This window comes from Vicia villosa, linkage group LG7 (assembly GCF_029867415.1).
Source record: "Vicia villosa cultivar HV-30 ecotype Madison, WI linkage group LG7, Vvil1.0, whole genome shotgun sequence".
In the NCBI taxonomy this organism is placed as follows: domain Eukaryota; kingdom Viridiplantae; phylum Streptophyta; class Magnoliopsida; order Fabales; family Fabaceae; genus Vicia; species Vicia villosa.
In genome coordinates, this window is record NC_081186.1 from 50,011,004 (window position 1) to 50,026,676 (window position 15,673).

The 15,673-nt window shown below is 34.0% G+C and overlaps 2 long non-coding RNA genes across 6 annotated transcripts; both read left to right on the forward strand.

Annotated features, from left to right (window-relative positions):
• Positions 1-1,579: 1,579 nt before the first annotated feature.
• Positions 1,580-3,779, forward strand: LOC131617206 (uncharacterized). Of its 3 annotated transcripts, none has more exons than XR_009288480.1 (6): positions 1,580-1,850; positions 1,931-2,035; positions 2,345-2,425; positions 2,508-2,693; positions 2,801-2,865; positions 3,392-3,769. It is a non-coding gene; the product is annotated as an uncharacterized LOC131617206 (long non-coding RNA). The 3 variants fall into 3 exon arrangements; XR_009288481.1 differs by lacking the exon at positions 1,580-1,850 and adding an exon at positions 3,133-3,159 and having other exon boundaries at positions 1,863-2,035; positions 3,392-3,779; XR_009288479.1 differs by lacking the exon at positions 1,580-1,850 and having other exon boundaries at positions 1,863-2,035; positions 3,392-3,757.
• A 444-nt stretch (positions 3,780-4,223) lies between these two features.
• On the forward strand, positions 4,224-6,420 carry LOC131617207 (uncharacterized). Of its 3 annotated transcripts, none has more exons than XR_009288483.1 (6): positions 4,224-4,490; positions 4,571-4,675; positions 4,985-5,065; positions 5,148-5,333; positions 5,441-5,505; positions 6,032-6,409. It is a non-coding gene; the product is annotated as an uncharacterized LOC131617207 (long non-coding RNA). The 3 variants fall into 3 exon arrangements; XR_009288484.1 differs by lacking the exon at positions 4,224-4,490 and adding an exon at positions 5,773-5,799 and having other exon boundaries at positions 4,503-4,675; positions 6,032-6,420; XR_009288482.1 differs by lacking the exon at positions 4,224-4,490 and having other exon boundaries at positions 4,504-4,675; positions 6,032-6,399.
• The last annotated feature ends 9,253 nt before the right edge of the window (positions 6,421-15,673 follow it).

A 15,673-nucleotide genomic window follows, 5' to 3' on the forward strand; every position in this document is an offset into this window, starting at 1 on the left:
CTTGCCCATGCTTCCTTGGCTGCTCACACATTTTGTTGACTTTATGATTATGCCATGTTTAACAATAAAGAACTTAACCTGATAACAAAACAAACCAAATTGAAAACTAAAATTAGTACAAAATAAAGGAAATTTGTTAAAACAAATCAAAATGAAAAACATAATCAATAAAAAAATAAAGGAGATTTTCAAGACTTAAAACAAATGTCAGCAATATATCAATGTTGAAACAGACTTCAACATTGTGTTCTTCAACACTTCCTATGCAAATTTGTTTGTTGGAGGAAGAGCGTCTCTGTCGGGTTGAGAGAGGAAGAGCACCATGCAAATTTGTTGAGTCAGGAAAAGCTTCGCCGTTGGTTGAGAGAAGAAGAAGGCGCCGTGAATTTGTCTGCAAATTTGTTTGATGAGAGGAGAAGAGCACCACTGCTATAACTTAGTGAGAGAGAGGCGATGAGTTGACCAAATCTTCACTTTCTATTTACCATTCTACCCTTATTTGTTTGATAAATGACATAAAAACCAGTATTTGTAAAAAAATTATACGGTGTACTGTAGTGTATAACCTAGTGTCAAGATATCATTTCTGTTTTTCTATTGTGACAACTAGTCAGAGACCCGTGCTGTCGTCCGGGTGCATTATTTGTGGTGTAGTATTTTTTGGAAGATATGAAAAAATGTGAAGTAAAGAAATGTGGCCAAATTGCATATGTAAAATGGAAATTAACCATTTAAAAAAAAGTTTTACTAATAAAATATTAGTAGTTTGAATTTAACCATTTAAAAAATAAGATACATAATTTGATAAGGTTTGGTCACTTAAAAAAAACTAAGTATTATGGTGCTAGTGACTCGTGAAATTAAAAATTTAATTAAAACTAAATTTGAATGAGTGAGGTTAAAATTTACTAAATTTGAATGAGTGAGGTTGAAATTTATTTAGACAGATGTAAACTTAAAAATTAATCGAGAATGAATGGTTCTTCAATTATATCACCATGAAATGATTTGACTAAATAATAATAATAATAATAATAATAATAATAATAATAATAATAATAATAATAATAATAATAATAATAATAATAATAATAATAATAATAACAATAATAATAAACATTAAAATTAACTGATATATCAATTAGATTGATTGAATAAGTGTTTATAACTGCAACACAATGCTAGACTGAATTTGTATAAAATTGTAGATGATGATGAGAAATATTATGTATGGTAAATATAATCAATTTGAAGTATATGATGAAATGTTACTTTTAAGATTAAAAAGATGAGAAATATATATATATATATATATATATATATATATATATATATATATATATATATATATATATATATATATATATATATATATATATATATATATATATATCTTTTTGATGTCTTTACTTTTTAAATATTACGTATGATTTGTGGTTCTTTTTTAGTATAATAATAATAATATGTCACATTCTGTGCGTTTATATTCTCTTATCAGTTTTCTTTGGTATATTAATGGAACACATAGAATGAACTTTGACTTCCTATCAATTTTACATTTTACGTATGACTAGGGGTGGACAAAACACCACCGTCCGAAACAATCCGTCCGAACCGAACTGGATTTTGGCAAACGGGTCGGATAATTTCGGGTTGCGGATTCCAACGGTTCATTGATTTGGATTACATCGGATGATTACGGACGAGTTCGGTTGGTATTATTTGGTCCGTCGGAATCCGAATCCGACCGAACATACACATATGAGAGCTGGACTTTCAGAGCTGGACTTTCAATTAATCTTGGCCCAAGCTATCTCTCAATTTATGGCCCAGAGTAAATGTTCATAAAGGTAAATTAGGGTTGCCTACTTTCATTATCTGTCTAATCTTATTCCTTAGGGTTGCCGTTCTTAAACTCAATAGTTTACAGGAAGCTTCGTTGTCGTCGCTCGCCGTCGCTTGCAAACCTATCTGTTGCATATCTATTCGTTCCTCTCTGATCCATGATTAAGTTTTTTGTATTTCTCTTGTGCAGGTAAAATCTCTCTCTCTCTCAGATCTATGATTTCATAACATAGTACTCATCTTTATGTTGCTAGACAGTTCTTAGTGTAACATTTGAATATTATTTTCAATTAAACTGTCATGTTTATTTAATGGTTGTCTTTGATTAATGTTTGAAACTTTTTTAGATGAAAAAATTGTCTTACTGCCATGGTTTTTTTTTATTGTACACTTTTATAGTGTAAAGTGAAAACCTTTTCCCTGTATTTCAGATCTATGATTTTAGTAGCTATCAAAACCTTTTCCCTTTTATTTGACTTGCCTTCTCTCAATGTTTCAGATCTACGACTTCAATCGCATTCCTTGGAGCTCTTAATCTCATAGATATATTATATTATGGTTTGGTTTGTTTTTGTAACAGGTGTTTTTAACTTTATCAATGTAAATTATGTTTCTTAATTTTTTTGTGTTTTTTCCATAACTTAACTTATTTTTTTCAACAGGGAAGGGCTTTATAACAAGCAGAAGAAGCAGGGATTTGAAGCATGAAGCATATTTGAAGCTGATCTGATGTAGATTTGAAGCTGATCAGATCTGAAGGGGATTTGAAGTAGATCTGAATGGGATTGGAAACAGATCTAAAGCAAGGATTATTTAGTTAAAAACTATGTTTGATTATGCAGATCTGGGTAAGTTTGTTTTCTAAATCATAAGTGTGTTTTTTCATTATACAATCATATTATCTATGAAGTTTTTGTTTTGTAAAGTGTGTTCTGTTGTTGTATTCTATTCTCAGGTGATGAACTAATTTTCACCATAAGAGGCGATTCAACTGCTTGAATGAAATGAAGACAACATGTGGTTAGTTTTTGTTGATTTTTTTTAAGGATCTATGGTTACAGTCTTTTAATATGTATACTCTTATTGCAGCTTAAAAAAGATCTATTGAAATATGAATTCATACTAAAAGTGAAATGGTTTCAAAGAGTTTTTGTTCTGGTTTGTCAATAAATCATGTAATAGTAAGCTATGAGTTCACCTTCTAAGTTTTAGTCTTCAACTACCAAGTATTTTTTGTCCCTTGTAATTTTCAATTGACTTTTTATATTTTCTGTCTTAAACTTTCAGGGTTTAACAAACAAAGTATAACATATGGTAATTTATTGAGTCTCTGTTACATCTCTTGTTTCTCTAAAAATTGGTAACTAATCTATTTTGTGGTCATTGTTAGTAGAAGCATGAAACTAACAGTATATAACATGATAGTTTTTTTTAATGTTTTTTTGGTATGTTTTGTTTAAAATTATGTATTATTCTTTTTATTAATTTATTGTATAACCATAATATAAAGTGTTCCTCTAAATCCATATTTTCTTGTATTGTTCAGGATAAATATCTGCAACAAGTTGACTTCTATAAGCATGGCTTTAGTGATTCTAAAGGGGTAGTGAACTTGAGTGTTTTTACTACTTGGAATCACATTTTCTGAAGCATTATTACTTGAAATCACATTTTCCAGAATATTTTGATGATTTAAACAGTGGGATTTTAGTGGCAGATGATTTAAGCTGTGAATTTCATGAAGTTCTTGTAGGAGAATTCTGTTTCAAAACTGTCTTATTTTTTTTTTTGTATTTTTGATGATTTATTATTTTGTATGAAAAAATGGAACACAATAGTGTTCTAAATAAAAATAACCATATTGTGTTGTAATTGGGCCATTTTTGAAAACATGAAATATGTTGTATGAAAAAAATCGAACACAATAACTCAATTTTGGAAATAATTAGTAATTTTTTTATCCAAGTCATCAGTATTTATTTTTATAAAGTATAAGTTAATTTTGTCATTTTTAAAATAAAAATAAAAAGCATATTGGGCTTGAAATTTAAGTGGTCCAGTTATTAGTATGCTAATAATAAAAGTTAAAAAAAATAGAAAAAAATCAATTGGATTTACTATCTGAGCTGGATTTTATATAGGCCCAAAATGAAATCCGAAATAAACCGGTCCAGTTACCCGAACCCATTTCAACCCGAACCCGAAAAAACCGATGATTAAACCGGTCGGAATTGGGCCCATGTTAGTCATCCGAGGGTTGGGCCGGATTGGGGTTTTGGGCCCGAACCCGAACCGGCCCGAACCGATGTCCACCCCTACGTATGACTTCCTCTCAATGACCCCTTTTACATTTTGATTAAGAACACTAGGGGTGGACAAAACACCACCGTCCGAAACAATCCGTCCGAACCGAACTGGATTTTGGCAAACGGGTCGGATAATTTCGGGTTGCGGATTCCAACGGTTCATTGATTTGGATTACATCGGATGATTACGGACGGGTTCGGTTGGTATTATTTGGTCCGTCGGAATCCGAATCCGACCGAACATACACATATGAGAGCTGGACTTTCAGAGCTGGACTTTCAATTAATCTTGGCCCAAGCTATCTCTCAATTTATGGCCCAGAGTAAATGTTCATAAAGGTAAATTAGGGTTGCCTACTTTCATTATCTGTCTAATCTTATTCCTTAGGGTTGCCGTTCTTAAACTCAATAGTTTACAGGAAGCTTCGTTGTCGTCGCTCGCCGTCGCTTGCAAACCTATCTGTTGCATATCTATTCGTTCCTCTCTGATCCATGATTAAGTTTTTTGTATTTCTCTTGTGCAGGTAAAATCTCTCTCTCTCTCAGATCTATGATTTCATAACATAGTACTCATCTTTATGTTGCTAGACAGTTCTTAGTGTAACATTTGAATATTATTTTCAATTAAACTGTCATGTTTATTTAATGGTTGTCTTTGATTAATGTTTGAAACTTTTTTAGATGAAAAAATTGTCTTACTGCCATGGTTTTTTTTTATTGTACACTTTTATAGTGTAAAGTGAAAACCTTTTCCCTGTATTTCAGATCTATGATTTTAGTAGCTATCAAAACCTTTTCCCTTTTATTTGACTTGCCTTCTCTCAATGTTTCAGATCTACGACTTCAATCGCATTCCTTGGAGCTCTTAATCTCATAGATATATTATATTATGGTTTGGTTTGTTTTTGTAACAGGTGTTTTTAACTTTATCAATGTAAATTATGTTTCTTAATTTTTTTGTGTTTTTTCCATAACTTAACTTATTTTTTTCAATAGGGAAGGGCTTTATAACAAGCAGAAGAAGCAGGGATTTGAAGCATGAAGCATATTTGAAGCTGATCTGATGTAGATTTGAAGCTGATCAGATCTGAAGGGGATTTGAAGTAGATCTGAATGGGATTGGAAACAGATCTAAAGCAAGGATTATTTAGTTAAAAACTATGTTTGATTATGCAGATCTGGGTAAGTTTGTTTTCTAAATCATAAGTGTGTTTTTTCATTTTACAATTATATTATCTATGAAGTTTTTGTTTTGTAAAGTGTGTTCTGTTGTTGTATTCTATTCTCAGGTGATGAACTAATTTTCACCATAAGAGGCGATTCAACTGCTTGAATGAAATGAAGACAACATGTGGTTAGTTTTTGTTGATTTTTTTTAAGGATCTATGGTTACAGTCTTTTAATATGTATACTCTTATTGCAGCTTAAAAAAGATCTATTGAAATATGAATTCATACTAAAAGTGAAATGGTTTCAAAGAGTTTTTGTTCTGGTTTGTCAATAAATCATGTAATAGTAAGCTATGAGTTCACCTTCTAAGTTTTAGTCTTCAACTACCAAGTATTTTTTGTCCCTTGTAATTTTCAATTGACTTTTTATATTTTCTGTCTTAAACTTTCAGGGTTTAACAAACAAAGTATAACATATGGTAATTTATTGAGTCTCTGTTACATCTCTTGTTTCTCTAAAAATTGGTAACTAATCTATTTTGTGGTCATTGTTAGTAGAAGCATGAAACTAACAGTATATAACATGATAGTTTTTTTTAATGTTTTTTTGGTATGTTTTGTTTAAAATTATGTATTATTCTTTTTATTAATTTATTGTATAACCATAATATAAAGTGTTCCTCTAAATCCATATTTTCTTGTATTGTTCAGGATAAATATCTGCAACAAGTTGACTTCTATAAGCATGGCTTTAGTGATTCTAAAGGGGTAGTGAACTTGAGTGTTTTTACTACTTGGAATCACATTTTCTGAAGCATTATTACTTGAAATCACATTTTCCAGAATATTTTGATGATTTAAACAGTGGGATTTTAGTGGCAGATGATTTAAGCTGTGAATTTCATGAAGTTCTTGTAGGAGAATTCTGTTTCAAAACTGTCTTATTTTTTTTTTTGTATTTTTGATGATTTATTATTTTGTATGAAAAAATGGAACACAATAGTGTTCTAAATAAAAATAACCATATTGTGTTGTAATTGGGCCATTTTTGAAAACATGAAATATGTTGTATGAAAAAAATCGAACACAATAACTCAATTTTGGAAATAATTAGTAATTTTTTTATCCAAGTCATCAGTATTTATTTTTATAAAGTATAAGTTAATTTTGTCATTTTTAAAATAAAAATAAAAAGCATATTGGGCTTGAAATTTAAGTGGTCCAGTTATTAGTATGCTAATAATAAAAGTTAAAAAAAATAGAAAAAAATCAATTGGATTTACTATCTGAGCTGGATTTTATATAGGCCCAAAATGAAATCCGAAATAAACCGGTCCAGTTACCCGAACCCATTTCAACCCGAACCCGAAAAAACCGATGATTAAACCGGTCGGAATTGGGCCCATGTTAGTCATCCGAGGGTTGGGCCGGATTGGGGTTTTGGGCCCGAACCCGAACCGGCCCGAACCGATGTCCACCCCTAAAGAACACTATTGCTGGATCTATCACTCGGTCTAGAAACTTGCTAGCACAATGAATAACGACCTATTCTCAGCAATAAATTCCAAAACAACTACCTATGTTCTATGCAGTAAATAAACTCAAATACAAATAAACTGCAAAAACAGAATATCATAAGAGTTCAAAAGACAAATTTCACATTTCTAGAAATAAATCATTTGCAATAAAAGACATGTACTTGAAATATCAACACAGTGATTGTAGGTAAGCTACACTGAGGATTCAATATTTGATACACTTGTTGGAATATGATTCAACATTCTATCATCATACATTAAAGACTGCATTATAAGGTCATGAATGATCAATCAAGATTACATTTAAGTAAAACAAATCTTCTGCATATTCTTCTGGTACATTAAAAAATGTTCTGATACAATCTAGCATGAAGTGATGAAAGAAGAAATTCAAGCTCTGAAGCTGTCCAAATGGAAGCAGAAATCAGAAGCTGTGAATGTTCTGAAGATCAAAGAAATTCAAGTTCTGAAGCTGTCCGATGGAAGCAGGAATCAGAAGCTGTGAATGTTCTGAAGATCAAAGAAATTCAAGTTCTGAAGCTGTCCGATGGAAGCAGAAATCAGAAGCTGTGAATGTTCTGAGGATCTAAAGAAATTCAAAGTTCTGAAGCTGTCGTATGGAAGCAGAAATCAGAAGTCATGAATGTTCTGAAGATCAAGCACATGTGAACGTCTCTACCGAAATAATCAGGGAAGTCTTTTATTATTAAAATTCTTCTAGTATTAATTTCAGGGGGAGATTATTCATCTCAGGGGGAGATTGTTAATCTCAGGGGGAGACATATTCACATGCTTATACTATAGCTGTGTAATTTGTCTTTAGCCGTCTGCTCTTTCTGATTGCAAATTCATATCATTTATATATGTTTTTGTCATCATCAAAAAGGGGGAGATTGTTAGAACAAGATTTGTTCTGATCAATATTCTTAGTTTTGATGATAACAAGGATATGAATTTTGTGTGAGATAATGTGGTACTCTAATACATTGCAATTTCCCTTTCTGGAAATATATAAAGAGTATGCACAAATCAGCGCTTAGAAGCTGTCTCAGAAGGTTCAGCATGCAACATCAGAACATGGTCTGGCAAGACATCAGAAGATGGTCAAGGCAGAATCAGAACATGGGTCTATGGAAGCATCAGAAGAACTTGAGATCAGAAGCAGAAGCACTGAAGTTCTCATGGTATCACGCTCAGAAGCACTTCAAGGTCAGAAAACAAGAAGATGCTATGCACCAAGCTGTTTGACTCTGATGATATTCAAACGTTGTATACACAAACGTCAGATCAGAAGAAAGTACAGGTGGCAGGCTACGCTGACTGACAAAAGGAACGTTGGAAGCTATTAAAGGCAACGTCAGTAGACACAGCGTGAACAAGGCTCGAGGTAGTTGACAAAAGCGTGAAACATTAAATGCAATGCTGTACGGAACACGCAAAGCATTAAATGCTCCCAACGGTCATCTTCTCAAAGTGCCTATAAATATGAAGTTCTGATGAGAAGCAAGGTTACCAATTCTGAACAAACCTATTCTGAAAAACTTGCTGAAACGCTGTTCAAATTCAAAGCTCAGAAACTTCATCTTCATCAAAGCTCACTACATTGCTGTTGTAATATTTTAGTGAGATTAAGCTTAAACGTTAAGAGAAATATCACTGTGGTGATTATAGCTTTTCAGAAGCATTGTAATACTCTTAGAATTGATTACATTAATTTGTAAGTAACTAGAGTGATCAAGTGTTGATCAGGATACTCTAGGAAGTCTTAGCTTGTGTCTAAGCAGTTGTAATTAGAGTGATCACGTGGTGGTCAGGATACTCTAAGAAAGTCTTAGCTTGTGTCTAAGCATTTGTTCCTAGAGTGATCAGGTTGTGATCAGGATACTCTAGAAGACTTAGTCGTGGGCTAAGTGGAAAACCATTGTAATCTGTTGCGATTAGTGGATTAAATCCTCAGGTGAGGTAAATCACTCCGTGGGGGTGGACTGGAGTAGTTTAGTTAACAACGAACCAGGATAAAAATAACTGTGCAAATTGATTTTATCATTCAAGTTTTCAAACTACACTTATTCAAACCCCCCCTTTCTAAGTGTTTTTCTATCCTTCAAGTTTGTCCATGGCTTGATGTTGTGACAGTTTTTTGGTGTATGTGTTTGGATTAGTGCACGTATTTTGGTTAATTCCTATGGAGTTATGTAGAGCTGGTTTGTATTGCTGGCAACGGGTTTCTTTTTATGTCAGGGGATTGATGCAAAGTTGGCTTAATGTGCGTGCAACATTTGGATTATGTATAATGGCTAAAAATGAAGAAGAAGAATGGAAAAGTGGAGTTTGGAGCAAGCATGGATTTGAAGAAGGAATGAAGTGGATTTTAGGGGTTTAGGGTAGTTTGACTTTGGTCAACAGTTGACCAAAGTCAACTTTAGGTCAAAACATGGAATTTTGTCATTTCTTTTGTAGATTGCTCGTAATGTCCTTGTAATCTTGTAGGGACTTGTGTAGTTTTGAAATATAGTGAAACTTGTGATTCAAGTCAATAAGAATGAATTTCCTTCCTTTTCTTCAAACTCAAGTCAAATATGTTCTTTAATTTTTTAGTGCTTGAACCAAAATCCTAGTGCTCCAAATGCTTAATTCCAATCTCTTGAACTTGATCTTCAAATGAAATCAACTTGATAACTTGTAACAGTTGAATCATCCTTAACCAATAACTTATCATACGAGTAATCCAATGAATCAACTATTTAAATTATCCCATAACAAGAGTGACTTTAAACATAACCCCTCATCAATTAATCATAGCAAATCATCTAATTAAGTGCACATAAGATAAGAAAATATAGTTTCAAGAAATTCCATGATGCCTTGGTGAGGATCTTGACTTCAATGAATGAACATATTTCATCTGATTACCAAGCATACAATATCATAAACCCTAATGAATCGAAGGTCGTGAGATCAGCTTGACCACCACATGCCTTGGGACACAAACCCTAATCCGTAAAACCATTGCAATTAATTAGTCATCCTGTACTCCAAGCATGGAAACCCTAATTCCAAGAAATCAAAAGATCACCAAGTGCCTAGGGAAATGAATCATAGGCCAAGAAATCCATCTGATCATGTAATCTTCAAATAACTAAGCCAACAATATCCTCTAGTCAAGTGTAAGGCACCATCTTTGAGGAAACTAAATGTTAAAGAGAGGCGGCCCATGATGGTTGTAGAGCCAATCCTAATACAAGTTAATCTCAATTGAAGTATCTTTGCCAAACTCAAGCATAAATAAGTGAAAACCCTAATTCATGCTCCTTGATCCCATGATTTTGATGCTTCTTTGATTAATGAATGCAAAGTTATGTTAATTTCCTAAGGAAAAGATGCAAATGAATGCAGAACATAAACCAGTTAGAAGTAAAATCAGGAGTACAAATTTTGGGGTGTAATAGATGGATGTTGTAATAACTTATCTGTATGGTTCACTTGATAGTGAAATTTACATGAAACTCCCCGAAGAGTTAAATATACCATATGCACATAATTTTGGATCTTGAGAAAGCTATTCCATAAAATTTAACAAGTCTCTCTATAGGCTGAAACAATCTGGACGCATGTGGTATAATTGTCTCATTGAATATTTGTTTAGAGAGGGATATAAAAATAACTCCATTTTTCCTTTTATTTTTATAAAAATATAAGGAAAATAATTTGCAATAATATTTGTTTATGTGGATGACATAAATATTATTGGAACTCCTGAAGAGCTTCCAAAAGCTATGAATTGTTAAAAGAAAGAGTTTGAGATGAAGGATCTAAAAAAGACAAAATTAGGTCTAGGTTTACAAATTGAGCATTTGGACAAAGGAATATTTTTACATCAAGAAGGCTATATAGAAAAAGTGTTAAATCTCTTCTCTATGAAAAAATGTCACCCGTTGTCTACTCCAATGGTTGTTAGATCATTAGATATGGAGAAAGATCCTTTAATACCCTGAGAAAAGGATGAAGAATTGTTTGGTCCTGAAGTACCATATCTCAGTGCAATTGGAGAACTAATGTACCTTGCTAATTATACACGTCTTAGTATAATATTTGTTGTCAATCTATTAGCAAGAGACATTTTTTCACATACACGAAGACATTGGAACAAAGTCAAACATATACTTCATTACCTTAGAGGTACAATAGACATGGGTTTATTTTTTTTACCAAAGTATCCAAATTAGAATTAATAGGTTATGCAGATGCATGTTACTTGTTTGATCCTGATAATGGTAGATCACTATAATACGGTGGGAGAACTGACTTTTTGAATGTTGCGGATAGCAAGAGTCGCCACCGACTTTTATTTTATCCAATATATAGAAAGGCTAAAAGAACAGGAAAAGACCTTTTTAAAAGACTTGAGTTCGGGGGGTAGGTTATACAAAGGGAAGGTGTAAGCACCCTTTGTATCCATGGTTATCCATGGACTCTTAATTGCTTAGCTCACTTGTTTGCTTGAATTGTTTGAAAGAGTGTCGTGTGTGAATTGAAAAGATTTGAATAAGGACTTTAGCTTGTAAATAAGCGTAGCCTTTTTGAATTGATTTGGAAAAGGGGTGTGAAAAGTAATTTGAAAGTTTGAATGTGAAGCAAGCATTTAAGAGCACCTACCCTGAGACTGTCTTTCTTGTTCTTTAAGCTTTTCGTTTGAAAGGGCTATCCATACCATAAGGAGGGTAGGTAGTCCTTTCATTGGATGTACGGATCATCGAGGGTCATCGTTTGCCATAAGTCTATCCATATCATAAGAAGGGCAGGAAGTCTTTAGGAAAGGGTGGAATAGTCATCTATAGGCAACCGGTAAGGATACCTTAGCATTCGAAGGGACGATCATCATTTATCGAGGCAACATCGAGGGACGAGATCATTTCATTGTAGGCAACTCGAATGGACTATGATATTTTATCGGAGGGACTATGATGATTTGAATCGAAGGCAACAGGCTAAGGTATCCCTACATCCGAGGGACTCGACTATTTTTGATCGAAAGGCAGCATAAGAGAGATTACCTTAAAGGTGTGTGGGTGCAACAATCATGTGATTCAGTTTGAATATTTTATCTTGTATATAAGGTGAGCTGTGTTCGATTTTTATCTTTCCACTCCCTATTTACTAACCACGCAGTTAATATAAAATAAAAGCAGAAATTAAAAATCCTACTGTCATACCCCAAAATTTGCCCGATCAATTCATGTCTTTTAACTCATCAAGGGTCCAAATTGAGAGTCATGGGGTTTGACATTCCTATTGTCAAACCCACACTCTTATGAAATGTCCCGAATTAAAATAAGTGTTAGGATTAGGGAGTATTTGAGCCCAAACGTTTGACCCAATCCAGTCCACCATAAGGTTTGATCATCTGAAAGTCCATAACTGGTTAATAATTGGTGCATAATCTAATTCTATTGGATTGTTAAGTATGTTGGGTTTAATTTCTTAATTTTAATATTTTTTTTGTTACTAACTAGTTTTTAATTTTAATTTTATCATTATTTATAAGTATTAGTATTAATTATTAGGATTAGAATAAATAATATTAGATTTATTTCTATTAAATTTAGTATTAGGATTATTAGGTCTAATCTATTTTGAGTTATTAGATTAATTGGGTACTAGGCCCATTAGAGGAGAACCCTTAATTTCTGCACTATAAAAGATGTTGAAATGCATAAGAAGGAAGGGGGGGGGGGGGGACAGCGAGACCCTTTTTTATCAAAACAATTCATTGTATATATCCCACACATAAAACCATAGAAAAGAGGATTCTTCCTCACGTGTGCTCAGGGAGAAGAGATAAGTCAAAGAAAATAAACTAAAAATTGTTAGAACAAGATTTGTTCTGATCAATTATCTTAGTTTTGATGATAACAATAATATGAATTTTGCTTAAGATAATATGGTACTCTAATCCAATGCAATTTCCTTTTCAGGAAATATATAAAGAGTATGCATAATTCAGCTCTCAGAAGCTTTGTCTCAAAGGGTTCAGCATGCAACATCAGAACATGGTCTGGCAAGACATCAGAAGATGGTCGAAGCAGAATCAGAACATGGGTCTATGGAAGCATCAGAAGAACATGAGATCAGAAGCACTGAAGTTCTGATGGTATCACGCTCAGAAGCACTTCAAGGTCAGAAGATCAGAAGATGCTTTGCACCAAGCTGTTTGACTCTGATGATATTCAAACGTTGTATTCACAAACATCAGATCAGAAGGAAGTACAAGTGGCAAGCTACGCTGACTGACAAAAGGAACGTTAAAAGCTATTATAGGCAACGTCAGTAGACACAGCGTGAACAAGGCTCGAGGTAGTTGACAAAAGCGTATAACATTAAATGCGATGCTGTACGGAACACGCAAAGCATTAAATGCACTCAACGGTCATCTTCTCCAACGCCTATAAATATGAAGTTCTGATGAGAAGCAAGGTTAACGATTCTGAACAAAAACAACGCCTATTAACTTGCTGAAACTCTGTTCTACTCAAAGCTCAGAATCTTCATCTTCATCAAAGCTCACTACATTGCTGTTGTAATATATTAGTGAGATTAAGCTTAAACGTTAAGAGAAATATCACAGTTTGTGATTATAGCTTTTAAGAAGCAATTGTAATACTCTTAGAATTGATTACATTAAGTTGTAAGGAACTAGAGTGATCGTGTGGATCAGTATACTCTAGGAAGTCTTAGAGGTTATCTAAGCAGGTTGTAACTAGAGTGATCGTGTGGATCAGAATACTCTAGAAAAGTCTTAGAGGGTATCTAAGCAGTTGTTCCTGGAGTGATCAGTGTGTGATTAGAAGACTCTGGAAGACTTAGTTGCTGACTAAGTGGAGAACCATTGTAATCCGTGCGATTAGTGGATTAAATCCTCAGTTGAGGTAAATCATCTCTGCGGGGGTGGACTGGAGTAGTTTAGTTAACAACGAACCAGGATAAAAATAACTGTGCAATTTATTTTTATCTGTCCAGTTTTTAAAGCTACACTTATTCAAACCCCCCCTTTCTAAGTGTTTTTCTATCCTTCAAAAAAAGCTACTCTCTCTCACGTGAGTGTATCGAAAAAAAGCAACAAACCATCTATCAATTCTCGGACACAACTGCATCCACTCACAAACCTTACTCATATTACACTACAGGAAAAATCTTTCAATATAATCAAATCTCACTACCAGCCATTAAACTCATCTACAATATATGTTTTCAATATGTAATCATGTTATGGAATACTAACTTTTTGCAGGATATCATATCACGATAGATAGTGTTGTGTACATTTCGCAGGATTTTGGAACGGGCTGCTACACCCTCCACGCGTATGCTCCAGCCATCACAACTTCCCTCCGCCGACAGTAACCACTCCGCTCCGACTTCAATCGCGCAGCCATACTACTGCGAATCCACCGTCTCTCAGACCCAGCCTTCCGCCAACAACAGCCGCGCGCAGCACCGCCCTCCACCGATCGACACCACAAGAGATAACGCCGATGAGGGGTGATTTATGAAGAGGAGAGTTTTAGTTTGTGAGGATTGAAAAAAAGAATAAAGGGAATCGAATGAAGCAGAGAATTAGGGGAAAAGAGGTGTATCACCATTTTTATTTATTGCCTTGTATCCTCTCTCTCTCTGCGTTCGATCTACCAGACAAACCCATGGGTCCACGTTGATATCAATATTGACTGCCCATTGTTCTTTTTTCTTACTTTTGTATATATTTTTATTCGTGTATTATTTGAATAACTGACATGAACTGGTAAATTGGCAAAGGCAAATGGATGGGACTTTAAAGGGCCGGGTTCGAATCCTGGCTAGCACAATAGTTTTTACTATATTAACATCCTTAGATCCAGCGTGCCTCACACGAGGATGCACACGGTACTCTCTCGATTATCTTCCCCAGGATCTCCTATAATCATATCTAACGCGCGTCAGCGTGCATGCCCACCATGCACCTTCCAAACGAGCCACACAGGATTGCATCCCAGGTTTCTTTTATTTTTTTATATATTCTATTTACATATTACTTGTATAATTATTTAATTATAAATATATTAATGTATATATAATTTATTCTTGTTCTTTCTTTAATTAGGGTTAGAATATATAATTAGGGTTAGGAGTATAACATTTTCCCCGATTATTTCGATTATATCGATTTAATTTTTTAATTAGTTTTAATTAATTTAAATGGTTAAAAATCACAATAAAAACCCTAGAAATGCATTAGGGTTTACCCGATCCCATTGACCACTTAGTAGGCCGGAAGCCCTGCGGGGTAAGCGGAAATCCAGGGTGTTACATTAAAAAGGCGCCTTTTTAATGTAACACCCCGATATCCGCTGCACGCATCAATCGTGTCGGCCAACCGAGCATGTTACCCGGCTTAATCAATAATCCCCCTAGGTCCGCTTATCGGCTGCCCAGGAAATATTGTTTTTGCCTCCCGCAAGAATCGAACCATGTACCTAGGGGATAAGTACATATTCATAGCAATTCCTGCTACCACTTGAGCTCAATTGGTAGCAGGAATTGCTATGAATATGTACTTATCCCCTAGGTACATGGTTCGATTCCTGCGGGAGGCAAAAACAATATTTCCTGGGCAGCCGATAAGCGGACCTAGGGGGGATTATTGATTAAGCCGGTAACATGCTCGGTTGCCCGACACGGTTGATGCGTGCAGCGGATATCGGGGTGTTACAGTCGCAGTGATTAATCATCGATTAATTTAATTAATCAAATCCAATAATAAAAAACGTCAATTCTAACT